Here is a 19,068-nt window from a genome sequence, read left to right as displayed (position 1 = left end):
CTCATTGGGGGGAACATGACACATCAGGAACAAGAGTGTAATGCAGGTTCATACTGTGCTGATAGATGACAGGGTTATGATGTGGTTGTAAGTGGTGGCTAATGATAGGCAATATTGATGTCCTGGCTCTGTAAATAATTCTGGGCAATGTCTGAGGGCCTGTGATGTGTTTCCCTGTTTATGTCTTCCAGGTGGCATGCAGCATCAGCTAGCATATAATGCAGATGAGAATGCACCTATCACTGATGCAATAATCCAGCACCATGTGGTACTGTTTGCCTGTAGCCGGCAGAATCTGTGGGAGCAGACTGCACTGTGGGACGACCTTGTCCACAGAGTTAACACCTTGGGCCACTATGGCCGCACATACGATCAGGTCAGGCATTGGGCAACTGACCTGATATGTTGTGCCTGGCAAAGGGCTGCTGCCATGGCCAGGGACGGTATTGTTACAGGTGGGGGTCCAGCCACACAGGCCCCACTTATGGCAACAGAGGAGCTCCTTGCCAACCTTAGGGCAGCCCTCATACAACAGCCAACATATGAAACACAACTCGTGGAGGTGGGTGGCACCCAGGCAACAAGCGAGGAGCATCCAAGTAAGGCCGCAGTGCACATTCATTTAACCATGTAGCAGTCATACTGTTTTCTATAGAGTATCTAGATGCATATGTTAATTAAAACTGCATTTGTGGTTGGAGTTTAGTAATGCACACAATTGCACATGTATGGTGAGGGAGAGCAAATTGTGTACTATCATAGTTTGTACTGTACCTGTGCAGAAACGTAGTATTCATCTTGTACCAATGCCAAATGTGAGTCTACTGACAATACCGCTCCCCCACAACTACATAAGTCCCTCTGGTCTGCATGTGGGACAGCAAACTGAAGCCGGTGTGTATGGGATTTTCCTGTTGTAGCTCACTAGTACCCGAGGCATGTTAAGGTCATGCATGTGACCATGCACACAACTGTTACTCTCAGCCACTTTGCAATATCTGCATGTTCACTTGTGGTGGGGTTAACTGCATTACATCACAGTAGTCAACACAGGGGCCTATTTTCAGGAGATTTCGCATATGTAGCATACCTCACAATCTGTCATTGCAAGAAATCTGGACAAAGACTGACAAAATGGAGGGGTCGAAGGCCCAAAACTAGGTACATATTTTAAAAATTAGTGTTATACAGTGCATATAAATGGTATGCCCACACCTGTTAGAATGCCAGGTATTTGTGTTATACAAAAATGAGAGCACAATAAAACATTTTTGAACCATTCCAACCTTTCATGTGAGCTATAACCTGTACAATTTAATTGTAGAACAAACAAATCTGTTAGGGGAACAATTATGACACATAAAAAAAGTACAAGAAGCTAGATGCATACGTGTGCAAAGGCTGAAGTTAATACTGTGTTGAAGCAGCTTTCGTTATTATTACAGCATTAAATCTTCTTGGGTACACACCTGCCATCAAATGCAGAGACATCTTGATTAACAGCAAATAATGGTCAGCTGTCCTACCAGGCTTATCCTAAATTTACTCAGTTGCCTGCTATAGCAACAGCCATAGTTCGGATACAGCTTATGGAGCAGCAAAGGGATCTCATTTGTGAAAGGTATCAGCCCAGAGAAGGGTGCACACACATTTTCACAGCATTTCATATACCATGGAACACAGTGAAGACAGTCGTCAAATGGTAGTGGAAATATGGGGCAACAGTGACATTGCAAAGAACTAGAATCCCTCTAAATGGTTGGAAAAGACAAGATCCATACTGGTCAGGGAGGCTGCCAGGAGATCTACAGAAACACTACAGGAGTTGCAGGAATCTCTGGCAAGAACTGGTTGTGTACTACATGTGACAACAATCTCCCGTATTCGACGCATGTCTGGCCTATGGGGTAGGTTTGGAAGATGGAAGCCTTCTGACACACAGAGCAGCATCCCAGTCTGGTGAATTTCTCAAAAGAAATAAATCAGCTCTCCCAAAAGCATGTGGGGAAATGTGTTATGGTGTAATGAGACCAAGGTTGCACTTTCTGGCCACAATACCAAAATGTTTGTTTGGCACAATAACAATACTGTGCATCACCAAAAGAACACATGCATGGTGATGGCAGTGTCCTGCTTTGGGGTTGCTGTTCATAAGCTGGAGGTGGGCCTTTAGCCAAGGTGGAGGGGATTAGGAACAGTTCAAAATACCAGTCCCTTTTGGCCCAAAATCTTCATGTGTCTGCTAGAAAGCTGTGGATGGAGAGGACTTATACCTTTCCACACAACAATAACCCATACCATACATCAAAATCCACAAAAGAATTGCTTCACCAGAAGACAATCAACATTTTGGAATGGCCCAGCCACAGTCCATACATACATCTACTAGAAAATCTGTGGGATACCCTGAAGAGGCCCATGCAGAAGAGATGCCCTTGCAATCTGACAGAGTTGGAAGGCTCCTGCAAGGGAGAGTGGACAGATATTCCTAAGTCGAGATGTGCCATGCTGATATACTCCTTCCCAAGTGGGCTGACTGCTGTTATTAAATCAAAAGGTGCTTTAACAAAGTACTAGTTTAAGGGTGTGCACAGTCATGCAACTAGCCTTTTGTATGTATTTCAGCTTCTACGTTACCCCTAACTGATGTGTTTGTTCTTCAATTGGATTGCACAGGTTATAGGTCACATTAAAGGTAGGAAATGTTATCACATGATTTCTGTTGTCTCATGTTATATATCAGACAAATCTGGCATGTTAACAGGGATGTTTCCACTTATAATACCCACTGTAAGCTTAGAAGGTTGTTAATGTAACCTGTTCTGTTGTGACATACATATACTGCAGGTTTTGAAGTGTGAAACTCAAAATATGTCATTAATTAGTAACAGCAGTCCTCATATCATCCCAGTAATGTGTCAGACAAACACAGGATTTATGACAAACAGACCAGAAATATGAGCCACACATGTAGACATTCAGCGACACTCTGCACAGTTGAGAAGTATGTTCTGTAGGAGTTGCCACTGTGCTATACAGGTAAATAGCAATTATATATACATGGGTGCAATGTGTGCTACTTGAAGGCCCATCACCTACTAACACTAGTCAAAGTAAAAGTCAAAGTAAACTTTATTGTCATTCAGAAATCACACAAGTGCAAAAACTGAACAAAATTCCATATCTCCAGACTCAATGTGCAGACAACATATAGACTATTTTCACAGACATTTACACATGTAACACCTGGCTATTACATCACAGTCATGCAAGTAGACAGACTAATATTGCACATAATTAAAAACACATTTTAACACTTTTTGAACTGAACACTTGCATGAGACTTTAGTATTGCACAGGTACTTGGTTAAGACATTGCATTGATCCTTGTACAGAAAGAGACATTGAGTATTGCACTGTGAACATTAGAGTATTGCTCTATGGACCTTAGAGTATTGCACTATGGTTAATTTATGAATTTGCATGTATTGCACTGAAAGAAGAAATATTTTACTGCATTGCTTACTGCCCTAGATGGACTATAAGTTACAGTCACTGTGAATATTCCACTAAGTATTAGGTGAGACTGGTAACCAGGTTCTTGCACAAATTGAGACAGTTTCTACTGACCCAGTTGGACATCATGGAGTGTAGTGGTTATTAGAGTTTAGCAGCCTGATGACATTAGGGAAGAAGCTGTTCCTGAATCTTGTAGTTCTGCAACGTATGCTTCAGAAGCGCTTTCTGGATGATAGATGCAGGAACAGTCTGTAAGCAGGCTCACATACTCACATATCACAGAGGTATATATAAGTAGTAACATTAAGTAAAAAGAGATGCACTGCATGATGATGAGGGCCTGTCCAAGGTGTGTATGTAGTGGTCTGACTGTGTTGTGAATGTCACCAGTTGGCTATTATGAGTTCTGTGTAATGCCTGTCTGCCACCTCACCTGTATGTGTGTGCATATGTGCGCGTGCATGTGTGTGTGTGTGTGTGTGTGTGTGTGTGTGTGTGTGTGTGTGTGTGTGTGTATGTAGGAGCAAATGGTATAGTGCAGGTATTAATTTACATACGTCATCTTTCCCTGACAGGTGGTCATGGTGGTTGTGGTCCCTCCTGCTCAGAATCTGATGTCAGTGTCTCTGCAGACTCTGGCAATGATGATGGTCATATTTAGGCACAGGCGTTGTTGTCAGGGGCTGAATCTGTGCCATCAGTTGGCATCCCACGGTCATCCACAATGTCCCCACACACAGTCACAATGCCCACACATGCCCGTCCCCAGCAGCCACAGATGATGAACAGTTGGGAGGTGGTGGCATGGAACAGGCTAGTGTGGTGACTATGGCAGATGTGAGTGTAGATACTGTCCATAGCCAGAGGCAGGTGAGGTCCCACACAGGCAGATTTACAGGGGTGCTCGCAGGAGGACTGCTGCTCGTCAAGCCGCTGTTGCAAGTGTCACAGCAGGCATCACCAGACACATGTTTTGGGCTGTCATGGATGCACAGGCACATAGTGAATGCAACACCAGACAAATAATCAAGTTGTTGGATGCAACTCTTCCTGATTTACATGGCAACATACATGACCTTGTTGAGGCCACACACCAAAATACTGAGGTCATGAATAGAGGTGGGGTGAGACTTTGGCAATCCTCGACTGTGGCATGTCTGTGCTAGAGCATGTAGTGGGAGATGGACGTCAGCCATGTGGACGTAGGTCAGCAACAACATCAGCTGAGAGTCTACAAGGCCGTGCACCTCCACACTACCATAGTGGCAGTGACACCATCGCTACCAAAGGGTGGGGGGTTGCTGTCCATATCACAACGGAGCAGGCCATGAGCCCGTAGTCCTGGGCATTTCCGTCAAGGACACAGATCCAGCAGACATCAGTCACCCTCAATAAACAGTACTGCATCTCGCCTTGGACCTGGTGGTGCCAGTGAAACCCCTGGCAGGACCAGTTCACGTGTCCATGGCCAGAGATGGTGAACTGGACATCCTGCTATGTATGGTCCCCAGCTGTCCAACATACCCCTGTGTAGTGCAGCAACATGGCGTGACTGTGTGCATAAATACAATCACACACATCTGTATCACAGGCAGGTCACCTCCAGACACATACAGCACCTCTGCACAACCCATCTATAGGATACCCCTTCAAACACACACACATGGATCTCAACCATATGGCCCAGCCTAGGCCTTTGGCAAACCACACTACACCCTGTACATATGATGATACCTGTACCACATCCCTGTCATCCATACCATTGATGCAGGGACAGGCTAATATGGGTCTGATGCACAGGGTGAATATAGTACAGTATAGCTATGTAATACTGTGTAAGGTGCTGTCTGCTTGCATTTGTTATGGGTACACATAAAGGTGTATGTACCTTATTAGCCATGATGCATTACTGCTGTTAATACCACTGACTGAATGTAGTCTGACATGCTGTATTCTGATTGTGTTCCAGGTGTCTGTGTGTCTGCAGGCTGTGGCCCTGCAGAGATTACCAACATGGAGTATGATAGAGTGGAAAAACATCAACTGTTTCATAGCCAAAGCATAGCTCTATATGTACATTTACCAGGAGTGCATGCATGCACCAGTCCGAGATTGACACTGTTGTCAGACAGTGTGACCTTGCATACATACCCTTTGTCCCAGACAGGTAGCCTTCAGACATGTCACCTCAGTGTTGTGTAGTACCACAGGCTCATACATATGGAACAGGTTACTGGAGTACTGTCAGTAGGTCCCTCATAAGTTTAGGAATTAGATTGACCGGAACAGATTCATGTGTCAGCACCTGTTGCTCCTGCCATTTCTTTCTCATACACTCAACGCTGATGCAGGTGGTGAGGGCATGCATGGTACTGTGTATGAAAGGTTTGTGGTATGTATTCCTGAGTTCACAGGGTGGAACAGGGAGACAAAATGGTATATCCTTTGCATACACACAGTAAAGACTGACACAGGGGATCTGCATACAGTAACACCAACACAGTTGGCAATGGATAGATTAGTAAACCTCCATATCCACTTTAATGTACTATAGTGCTACATACACATGACATGCCCCACATAGATTATATGTGCAGGACATAACCCACTACCTCTTACAACACATAATGTTGTGAATGCCTTCATGGATGGTGAGATAACCCACCAGACATAGCAACTGGAGTCATCTATTGCTCCTACTAGCCTGGACAAGTGATAGGGTAACAGACATTGTATCAGCATACATGGCCATTGTTGGGGATACAGACCACATATAGGTTGCAAACATCCAGATATTCCTTAGACATCTATACAGATGACCGGTATGGCCTGTACAATGGTTTAACATGCTGCATGTGAGGTAGATGCCATTAACACGCTATATAAAGTAATGCCATTGGGAGGTGGTAAACAGGCATGGATGGTACACACATCAAAATGGTGTAGCCCAGACAGGATATGATTCTCACCCAAACACACACAGTTGCCAGTATTGAGATTAGAACCCCTACCTATCTAGTTATTTCTACTATAGTGTTACACAGTTATCAGACATGCCACAGAACTTATATGAATTCACCCTGTCCCAAGGTATTTCTAAGGTGAATGACATCAGCAGGCCTTGTAAAGCAGGGTGATGGGAAGTGTACAGGGTGGTACACAACTCAAAATGGTATAACCCACACATGATATAATTCATTCTCACACACACACACGCGCGTGCGCACACACACACACACACACACACACACACACACACACACACACACACACACACACACACACACACACACACACACACACACACACACACACACACACACACACACACACACACACTTAATTGCCAGTATTGAGATTAGGACCCCTGCCTATCTAGTGATTTGTACTATAGTGTTATGCAGTTATAACATGTACTACGAAGCTTAATGGGCTAGCAACTGGCCAAAGGTGCTGATAAGGGGAATAACATCAGCAGGACTGATAAAGTAGGGCACTGGGTGGGAAACTTATCAAAATATGTCTTACAAACACACACGCTTACACACCCACACACACACATTTGCTAGATCTGAGAGTAGAACCCCTGCCTATCTTGTGATTTGTACTATGATGTTACACAGTTATCACATGCCCTATGGAGCTTACTGGGCTAGCAACTGGCCAAAGGTGCTGATAAAGGGAATGACATCAGCAGGACTAATAAAGTGGGGCACTGGGTGGGACACTTATCAAAATACTTCTTCTTACAAACATACACACTTACACACACACTTATACACCCATGCACAGATTTACTGGATCTGAGAGTAGAACCCCTGCCTGTTTAGCGATTTCTACTATAGTGTTACACAGTTATTGCACACACTACAGATCTTACTGGGCTGACAACTGGCCAAAAGTGCTGATAAGGAGAATGACATCAGCAGGACTGATAAAGTGGGGCACTGGGAAGTGTTGTGGGTGGGAATGGCCTAAAACTGTTTCAACTACAAACACACACACACACACACACACACACACACACACACACACACACATTCTTGCACACACAACTGTCACACACACAGTTGCTTGTATTGAAAATAAAACCCCTACCTATCTAGTTATTTGTACTATAGTGTTACACAGTTATCACACATGCTACAGAACTTATAGGGGTGATAGGTGTCCAATGGTACTTCTAAGGTGAATGACAGCAACAGATCTTGTGAAGTAAGGCAATGTGAAGTGTACTGAGTGGGAACAGTCTCCTAATACTTAGACCTACAGACACACACACACACACACACACACACACACACACACACACACACACACACACACAGGCAGGTGATGTGATATTATGAACCCAACCTCAGAACTATTACACAGTGGGGCTCACCTTTTATGCTGGCACTTGCAACTGTTTACAACCGGTATGCCACTGTCCACAGCAGGATATCACTGTATGCCATTCAGGGTATCCGTGTGTGTGACTCACTCTGTGTCCCTCTATGTGTCACCCTCTATCACTGTCTGTCTCTCACTTCCCATCATCTATGTATGCGTATGCTTGACATATGTTGTTATCTGTTGCCCATATATATGTCTGCGTATCTCATGCAACAGATGCAGATATATCACATATGGGCCACCTACAGCTAGCTGAGGGTAATCCTCTCTGATATGTGTGTGTGAGGACAGTTAAGGTGTACATAGCTGTCTGTATGCACAGACATACATACACAATACAGTCATATATAGTCTCATGTGGGTTCCAACATGTCCTGTGATTCTCTAAGTGTAGGAGCATGTCCAGTGTGACATTCTATAGTTAGAGTAGGACTCCATTCCAGACATAGGTGTACTGCAGTCCAGGGTTTTCTGTGCTACAGCAATACCTCTCAGGAGTACACAGGACTTTCCTCGGGGTACTGGGTTTGTTAAGCAGACATTTTCTAACATATCTGTAGTCTGACACTGCAATGCATTGTGTCATTACCTAGTGCCAGACATCCTCAGATTATCAAAGTGGTTTACCAGATGGATACTAGTTGTATGATGCATAGACCAATATTATGAGGGCAGCTATGTACATTATTGTCCAACAAGACCATTTATGAGGTGTGGCTACAGCCAGTTGAGTGCTGACATGCTGTGTAAATAGCCCAGCCACTTGGTCATATACTGGCTGGGGATCTCCTGCTTGTGTGATATCTTTCTAACCTGAGATGTCATATCCTTGTGTGGCCATACCTCCCACCTGTACATGTATTGGCAGGTTGTCTAGGTGTTTGGCTACAGGTTTCATCCTGTCTACATAAATTTGTGTTTTTATGGCAAGTTAGTTACATATAATTAAGAGTAATGTTACAAAATAATGACAGACATTACTGTGTCAGACTATATAACTACATAACATTTAGACAATTCCCACTACTGCAAAATGCTCACCCTACCAACTTTCTCAGTATGCAATGGTGATATTTACAACACATTCCTATCATTGTGCTTTAGTTCCATGGCTTCAGTGCATAGCCAGCATCCCCCACCAGATGGTCATATGGGATGCCCCCACTGGCAAATGCCTGGTACAGCTGTAACAGATGCCAGATGTGGGAGTTGTGATAGCTTCCATGGCTGCTAGCACACACATTCATGATAATGCCCTGGGCATTGCACATGACCTGGCATTTGATGGAGTGGAAGCCCTTGCAGTTTATGTAGACCCTACGCTGTTCACTGGGTGGTGCATTGATGTGGATGTGCCTGCAGTCTATTGCACCCAGTATCTCTGGGCATTCTGCAACATGGTGGAAGAGATGCATATTGCTGTTCCCCTCCTCACGGGTGTTGTGGAAGTAAATGTGCTCATTGGCATGTGGTAGCATGGCATCCAGGAACTGGTGGAGTACCTTGGATGCAGATGCCTGTGAAATCCCCATGATGTCCCCAGTAGGTCTTTGGAAAGTATCTGTAGGTAGTATTCTTAAGGCTATACATACCTAGGTATCCACTGGGATGGGTTCCCCTCTGTTGGCTCTAGGTCTGAGTTGAGGCTGGTACAGCTCGATGATTTGCTGAAGTATGTCTCTGTCCACCCTGTAGCACTGTACTATCTCCAGATCATGTAGTCCCTGGTAAGTTACCCTGGGTCTGAACGCTCTTCTCCAACTCTTCCGTCTGTGGCAGTTGTCAGCATTATCCTCTTCACTGCCCTTAGCCTCTAGCACATACTGATGGATCAATGCAATGGCAGCCCCTAACATTTCTCCCGTTAAAATTCCCCCATAAGTACACCAATGGTGCAGAGTTTGTGGGAAAAATCAGACTATAAGGTGTGTCCATAGTTTATACCTTTGTGCTGAAAATGTTGCCTGTATGATTGGCTGACTATGATGCATTCCACCTGCTAGCTATGTAATTTGTTCTTGATTGCTTTTATTCTGCTATTTTCCTCTTTTTCCCTTCCCATTTCCACCCCTTTTAAGCCCCAAGGCGCGCCTCACAACTCAGTGTCCAAATGCAAACAATCTTGCTATTTCCATTTTCTTTTTTGTTTGTTTGTTTTAGACCCAATGTACTCTGTGCAAACCCATTTGGCTAATGTAAGCACTGAGAAATTGTCCTCCCTGGATGCAAACATGATCTTCATTTCATGGAATAAGTCAATGCAGCCTAAGATACACCCCCTTGCTTAGCTGTGCTTAGCTAAGCTTATCTGGGGCCATAGAGCTCCAATGTGCTTACATCATGCATGACACATCCCCTTTTCAAACCTGTTGCTCCTCCTGCTTACACGATCGTGTTATAGCACCTGTACAGTTAGGTGCAGTTTGGCACTTAGAATATTTTTGTGATTCAGTAAATTTCCCCTCATTTGCATACCCCACTGACTTAGTCCCTAGTTACTGCACTAACCCAGATCCTTTCCCCTTAACAACCACTGTTCCCTGATATTGTTTTGATTCTGCATGCCATAGACTATAATGGCAAAATTAAGATTTCCCTTAAAATCGAGTTTTCACATTTTTTTTATTTTCAGCACTATCCCATTTGTGCGCCTCTGCCCTATGCTTAAATGGCCAAGATCGGCTAAAAAAAAACTTTTATTTTTATAAAAATGAAATGTTTTTTCCATGCCAATGTCCATATATTTGACCATTGGTATGCCTAAAGGTTATAATACATGCTTTTATTTGAGCTGTCATTCTCCGTTTTAATTTTTGCAGAAATGTATTCGGCTAGTAGCCGAATACATTTGTGCAACTAACACTATTCTTGCATGGATGCCTGCCTGCTTACTGAATTGCTAATTTACTTTATTTGCATGGTTTTCACCAGCAAATGAGGTAATTAGCATTAAGCAGTGGTGTTCATGCAGGAATAGTGTAAGCAGGCTCATGCACGTCAGAAGAGTAGTTTACTGGATTGCTCAGCATCCATATTTCATGCAGGAGCGACTACACTGTTCCTGCATGGAAAAAAAAGCTTATTAAATTCTAGGGTCAATGTTTTTGAGAGGAGGGGCAAAGCCACACCTACCCCTACAATCCCTGTTATTTAAATATACCATCTCCGAGATCACACTACACAGAGAAAAGGATATAGTTTCTTCCAAAGTATAACATCAATTTTGTCAATATTTTGTGCTTAGGTATATTTGTATAGATATTTTGAATGTTGATATTATTATCTTTAGATCAATTTAAGTAGGCCCATCTATCTATCTATCTATCTATCTATCTATCTATCTATCTATCTATATCAAATATTATAAAAATTAAAAAATACTAAACACTTTCACTAATTGCCCATTTTCGAAGTGCAATAATGCCCTCAAATGTGGAAGTTATAGGGAACTGACAGACCTCCCAGGGGTGGGGAGGCCCTTGAAATGCAACATCAGTACTTATGACATCACTGGCTGGTCCATTATTTACCTCTAATAAACACATTCTTCGACATTATTGATTAATTGTCATTCTGAAAGTGTAATAATGCAACATTTACCAACTCATCAGTTAATTAAAACAAAAGAAAACATTTTGTTACTAGTCAGTTCAAAAAGAAATTGAGTTAAACTAGCATTTATATGACATATTATTAGGGAAAGCTTTACATTTTTTATGCATGAACCGGCTATTACATTTTATATGCACGAAACGGCTATAATTTTGAAAGAGAACCTCCAAGTAGAAATATAAGAACTTCGATATATGTTAAATTGTGTAAACTGAATTTTCATTCTTATTTCCATTGATTATATTAACAGAAGTACACACTTACTTCCTTACTGTATGAACATATGTTATGTATGCATGTGCCTATGTATTCATCTATCCACCTATGCATCTGTATCCTTATATAATTGTCTGTAAATACCTTTGCTTTTATTATACAGCTTTGTGTTCTCTCATTATGTAATATCTAGGATTCTAAAACAAACATCACTTTGCATAAGGCAAATTGCACTACAAGCAGTAACATGCAGGGTGGTGAAGATTCAGAGAAATTGTTAATGTGATCAAGCAAGTGCAAGAAATACCTTGACTGGCACATTATACAAATGACCATATAATGAAAAAGAAATGAGCAACATTATGATAATGAAGCCAATAGTGAATACAAATGATGGTAAACAATATGGAGGAGTGATTCAGAAACATATGAAAACTATGCAGTGAGACAACAACCTGTGTAATTATACATCATTAACTCCTGGTGAGTAGAGATAGACACTGCACTACAATGAGAGAGGTAGCAACAGGATTAGCAGAGGTTACATGTCTGAAGCTATGCTGTTGCCCAGTAGCCATGAGGGTGCACATCATCACCCTCAAAGCTGCCAAAAAATCGGATGGTGCCTAATATCCCATCAACACCACGACATGGAAATAATAGACTGCTGCCATGTTAACAGATACCCTATACAGGGACTGGTACATGTGTGTTGTCCTCACATGCATTCCCCATTCAATACAATGCTAGAAAATAACTTCAAATTGCACACACAAAATCTGTATACACAACTCCATAAAGCAACAGTGCTTAACTAAATCTACTTCCTAACAATAAAAGTCATTTTTAAGAAAATTAGTATAAAATAAAATAAATCACAAAATACAAAAACAGCCAATTAAAAAACAAACAAACAAACAAAAAACAAGCATTACAGACAAAATGAACACAGCTCTTTCTTAACTAACCCAGAATAATGTTACCAAAAAAAGCTAAAATGTAAAACTAACAAATACTAATATAGCTGTCACTGTGCTACTAAAATACTAAACTCTTTGAACAGATGAATTGAAACTATAAAAGAGATAAACATTTGCCTCAAAGCAGCAAAAAAAAAAAAATTGCAATCCATACACAGTGCATTCCACACCTGCATGCCTGCAAAAAAAAAAAAAAAAAAACTTAATTTAAAAATGTATTCATAGTTAAATATTAACACTAAACTCATAGACTTCATGCTATCCAGTTTAGTCACAGCTAAATAATAAACACACTGTCAACATTCAAAAAACAAGGAAACCAAGGATCCTAGCCAAAGAACATGGCTCATATGATGAATCTCCCATTTACTATCAGTTACTTCCTTTATACTATAACTTCTCTGGGATGTAGGGACCAATTATCTATATGCACAAACAGATATAATGATCAATTACAGCCCTATTGTATGACATGTGTCCATAGTAGATGTTTGCTTGCTGTCAATGGATGAATGGATATATAACAAAAGACCAAGAAATGTATTTCAGCTCACTGCTGTGAAAACCATACAGTGCATCTCATTGTACCCCATGCCCTCCCAACCTCTTAGCTCAAAAATCAGAGACAATCAGCCTAAATAAGAGCAGATTTTAATTATAGGTCCTGTATACTTAGTTGCTAGCATATCAGGTTGTGCATTAACAAAAAATAATAAAGGGTATGAAATCAATCTCACATGTTTGTCATTATGTAGTGATTGTAGTCCATCACACATGACAAAAAGACACATCTTTTATCAGAAAAAGACCACAAATATGAGGGGAAAAAATCAGGCCAGTTGAGAATTATGCCATCTGCATGCGTGCGGACACACACACACACACACACACACACACACACACACACACACACACACACACACACACACATACACTTGTGCATGCACTCACACATTCACAAACAAAGTGAAATGCATGTATACACACACATACACACACACTCACATATCCATACAATTTCTGAAACTCGTTTGTCTGTAATTATTTAGTGGAAGCAATCCACAACAGTTTGCCAGAAAGCCACACATTTTACATGGACCAGACCATAAATAATGGTCAGACAAACTTTAAGTAATATTTTATGTGTTTAATCAGGTAAACCCACATGACAAAAGGTCCCTTTTTAGTGGTGACCTGGAAGCACTTGCTGGTTAAGTGACTTGCTCAAAGTCACACAGTAGACAAATGGAGGTAAAAGGATTCAAACCATGTACATCTGTTCACAGGAAACAGTACATTAACATCTCATAGCCCTAAGTGCCAGACAGATCAAAAACACATAAAACTTTAACAGAAGAATAAGTGTTACACTGGCATGCATTTTTGAACAATAAAAGCTATGAAACTGTAATGACTGGCTGACAATAATCCTCAGTGTCTAAAATAATACATTAATGATGGACAGGGCATTAATATGAGGCAGAATAAGGGATGTTTTACAAAATTACAGATAGCTAAGAGACTGCTCTAATTCACTTAAAAGATTAACAGTATAACAGGTTTGCATTAACATGTATTTTCTGAAAAACAAAAACTATGGAACCCTAATAACTGGCATTATTAACTACCTGTAGACCTCCGCAACTTTTAACATTTTATCTGAAAATTAAGAAGTAACTGAAGGTCTGAGAGGTAGTGCAGAGAATTAAGGCCTCCTATAGTCTAAAGTACAGGGTGGTAAACTTTTGAAATGTTGGGACCTGCTACAGCAAGTGCAGAAACACAGAGAATAATAATGGCCATTTCTGGAAATGTTTCTTCTTCTCCAAGGTATGACACCAGAGCCGGATCATGGTCAGATGGGGCCCTAGGCAGGGTAATAGATTGGGACCCCACAACCAGCCCCTCACGAAGCAACCCTCTACCCCCTTTCACCATTGCAGCAGCCCCATCCCAGCCATTCCAGTGGTCCATTACTGGGCTATTCTTCCAATTTACCATAAGCACGGTTCAAACTGGTCAGTGTGCATACAATTTTCTTATTTACTTCTACAATGATTACAGATATTGAAATAAAAGAGCACAAACACTGATAGCCATTTGCTAAACAAACAACACAGTCTCACAATGAACATAGACTTGAAATGGCATTAAAACCAACATTCAAAGAAAATGCATCTGGTAAGCGGTTAAACTCTAAAACAAAAGGAAAAAATTGCTGTCCAAGACCAAAAAGCAGCAGATGCCCAATTGGAAGCAATGTCTCCTTAGCCCGAACAAGCAAATAAGAGTTGTAAGCACTAAATAAGCTACAAATTACTACAGCACTCAACTTTCCTCACTTGTCTAGAGGAAAACAGTTTTTAGTACTTAATAAATAAGCATCTATCCAGGCAAGTCTAAGGGTCAGCTCCCGGTGTTTTCTCCTGTCTACCTGATGTATCTGGGCATCTTGGGGCAATGAAAGCAATTGCCTCATGTACATAGACAACCATCTCCTCCTACCACCTAACACTACAACCTGTGAGAGATCCACTTATAGCTAAAATGGAAGCAAAGCTCTCTTCACCCAAGACTGGACTAGACAGTCAAGAGGAGAAGGTAAACACTTGCACCACACCACACTCCTCACATAGTCCCTCAAAACCTACACCACCAAAACACACACATAGCAACACAAAACACACACCTACATTCACAAAGGCTCTCAATAAAAATCTGCTCAAGCAACAGAGACCTCCAAAGCAGAAACGCATGCAACCTCCACCCTCCAACACAACCCAAATGACACATAGTCCACAAACTTAGTGTGCCACTCAACCACAGCCCATAAGGCATAACAATGTACCCAACACTCTAGTCATAGGTGACTCTATAGTCAGGCACACTGATGTTCCACTCACCAGGCTAAACAAGGAGAAAGTTACTGTCAGCTGCCTGTTGGGTGCCAGGATCCACCACATAATGCACGCACTCAGGTCACTCCACAACAAGTACAAATATGACTCTGTCATTGTCCATGTTAGTGTGAATGACCTAAGACATACCTCCCTGGACTACATGAAAAGAGTCATAAAGGAGCTCTTCGATCTTGTAGCCCAGACAGGTATGACCCTAGCCCTTAGTAGCATCCTGCCATCACCCAGAATGATACCACAGTACAAGGACAAAATGATTGACTTCAACAATTGGCTAAGCTTCTGGTGTCATTCTATGGGGATCCAGTTTCTGTCTGCCTGGGATGACATGATCGACAGACCATGATGCTATGCCAGAGATGGCCTGCACCTGTCACCCCTGGGATTCCGGATACTGGCTAAGGTTCTTGCCACCCCTATAGTGCCTTTTTTAGGCAAGGTTCAAATGACAAATTCACCACCATAACAGGTACAAGCCATCAAAATCTGAGGGTAGTACATCTCAATGTTAGAAGTCTACACCTTAAAATGCATTCACTTGAGGCACTCCTTAAAATGGAGAACATCGACATCTGTGCAGTGACAGGGACCTGGTTCAAGGCTCCAGAGAACACCCCTGCATTACCAGGCTGTAATTCATATCACATATTTCAGCCACCTAACCTAGACCGAAACATTAAAGGTGGAGGAGTGTCCATATTCATTAAGGATATCCAGACCTCCAGGCTAGTTGCTCAGCATACTGCATCCGAGATTATCCAAGTGCAACTAACTGCGGGCAAGACCGCAATCCAAATTGTAACTTGCTACAGATCCCCCACCATGCCCCAGGATTCCCACTCCTCATTTCTTGATACACTGTAAAATATTAGGGTACAACCCAACACCATAATAATGGATGATTTCAACTACCCCACCATTAACTGGGAAAACTATTTATGTACCTACTCTTTTGCTCAATGTTTTCTGGAATTCATAAATTCCAACGCCTTGGATCAACTTATCCACACCCCCACCAGGGTCAGCAATTTCCTAGACCTGGTCATTACCAACATGGGTGACCGGTGTTCCACACCAGAGGTCAATTCCTCATTGGTCAGATCCGACCACAAGTTAATCAGCCTAGACATCCACATCCCGCCCTAAACCCCCATTAGGGAAACCACCGTAAAAAAATGTCTCCAAAGCCAACTTCATGCTTCTTAAGACAATAGTGGCAAACTTCACAACACCCATGCAGAATGATAATAGAGGTGCGACTGCTGAATCCTACACAAATGCACTTTATAAGCACTTGCATGAGTGCATGGACCATGCTATCCCTAACAGAACCAAGATGCTATCCTCCAAAAAAGGAAGCCAATCTGCTGGTCCCCTTCCATAAACAAACTCTACAACAGAAGAAAGAAATTGTTGCATAAAAGAGTAAAATCCCATGACTGAAAGAGGTCCCTGGTAACCCTCAGTAAGAAGCTGAGATCCCTCATAAAATCCCCCAAAGATAGTTATGAAAACAAAATTGCCACTGATTCCAAAGACAGCCACAAAGCATTCTATAGCTATGTCAAGAATCTCAATGGCAACACTCAGATCTGCTCTGAGTTACAGCACAATGCAACTAAATATACAGAACTAACTGATATTGCCAATATCCTGGCAGATAGGTTCAGTGCTAACTTTACCCCCACCTCACCCCCTAAAGGGCCCATCTCTATACCAGAAGAATGCAAAGTTCCTGTAATCACGGCTGCACAGGTAAAAACCACACTCTCCAAAGCCAAGAACACAGCATCCATGGGACCTGACAACATCCCAGGCTGTGTTCTACATGAACTACAGAATGAACTGGCACCCCAGCTAAATACCATGTTCAATCATAGCCTCATATCAGGCTTTGTGCTTACTAAATGGTGCACAGCGACGGATATCCCACTCCACAAAAGGGGAGCCACCACGGATCCAAGGAACTACCACTGCATTAGCCTAAAGAGCCTGGTCTGCAAGGCCATGGAACTTATCATAATGGAAATTATAAACAATGACATTAGTAACCTCCAAACTCCGGACCTCACCCAGATCGGGTTTGTAAAAAGCAGATCATATCTCCTAAACCTGGTTGACTTCTTTGAAGCAGTCAATAAAGCCATAGACAAGGTTAAGGTGGTTCACACAGCCTGTCTAGATCTCGCCAAGGCTTTTGACACCATCCTCCCCTCTGGAATTATAGATAAACTCACTAAACTAGGTATAAATCCCTATGTCACAAGATGGGTTGCCAACTGGCTCACTGACAAAACCCACAGTGTGAAAGTAGCCGACTACAAATCCGACTTCAGACCAGTGACAAGTGGAGTACCACAGGGTTCAGTCCTGGGTCCTCTCCTGTTTGGTATCTACTTTTCTGAAGTACAGGCTAACACAGAAGGTCTTTGGCTAATGAAGTTCACAGATGACTGCAAGCTAGGAGCCATAATTGAAACTCCTAATGATGTGGACATCCTACAAAAGGGCCTTACTGAGACAGATGCCTGGTGTCAAAGCCATGGCCTCAAGCTCAATGCTAAAAAGTGCATTGTCATCCTCTTTGGTAAAAACTCTGTACCCATCAGCTACCGCATAGGTGGTACTCTACTTAATACCGAAATTGTGATAAGAGACCTTGGGACACGTGGACAGTAGTCTCTCCTTTGATAGTCACATCACCACAGTAGTCAGGAAATCCTTCTACATGGCACACCTCATCAGAAAAGGTTTCTCATCCAGGAAAAAAGAGGTCATTGTTCCCCTCTACTCATCACTCATTAGACCCATTATAGAGTACAACACCCCTTTTTGTATGTACCCCACAAGACATCTACAACAACTGGAAAGGCCACAGAAATACCTCACTAAGAGGATTACCGGCCTCAAACAGATGCCCTATGCAGACTTTCTCAAAAAATTCCAGCTTTAATCCGTCACATATCGTCTACTCAGAGGCGATCTCTGCCTAACATACAAAGCTATGTCAAACCCAGAGCTGTTGGACATGCTCCACTTAAAGAAATCCCAATCCCTCTGAGCTACACGCTCTAGGGACCTAAACCTTGTCCCCACAATAAACAGAACATGCTGGAGGGATAGATTCCTGTCCCAGAGACTTCCCATACTCTGGAACAAACTACCTATCTATATCAAACAAAGCTCCTCATTAGCACTCTTCAAGAAAAATTTCGATGATTGGATGGGAAATAGGAAGTTCACCTCGCAGATCACCTCTGTGGCTCTGCTCAACAGGGGCACAGGAAAATAATTTTCTTGGGTGGCGAAAGCCAGGGTACCTTTTTGGCTAGGCTTGTATAGACCCTAGGGCTGATTGCCTAGTACCTCCCTATGAACCTATGACACTATAAGAGCAACGGTGAAATCCTCCAAAGCAAACTTCAAGT

This window comes from Protopterus annectens, chromosome 8.part0 (genome assembly GCF_019279795.1).
Source record: "Protopterus annectens isolate FY-2018-M chromosome 8.part0, PAN1.0, whole genome shotgun sequence".
Taxonomy (NCBI): Eukaryota; Metazoa; Chordata; order Ceratodontiformes; family Protopteridae; genus Protopterus; species Protopterus annectens.
This window is presented reverse-complemented; position numbering follows the sequence as displayed.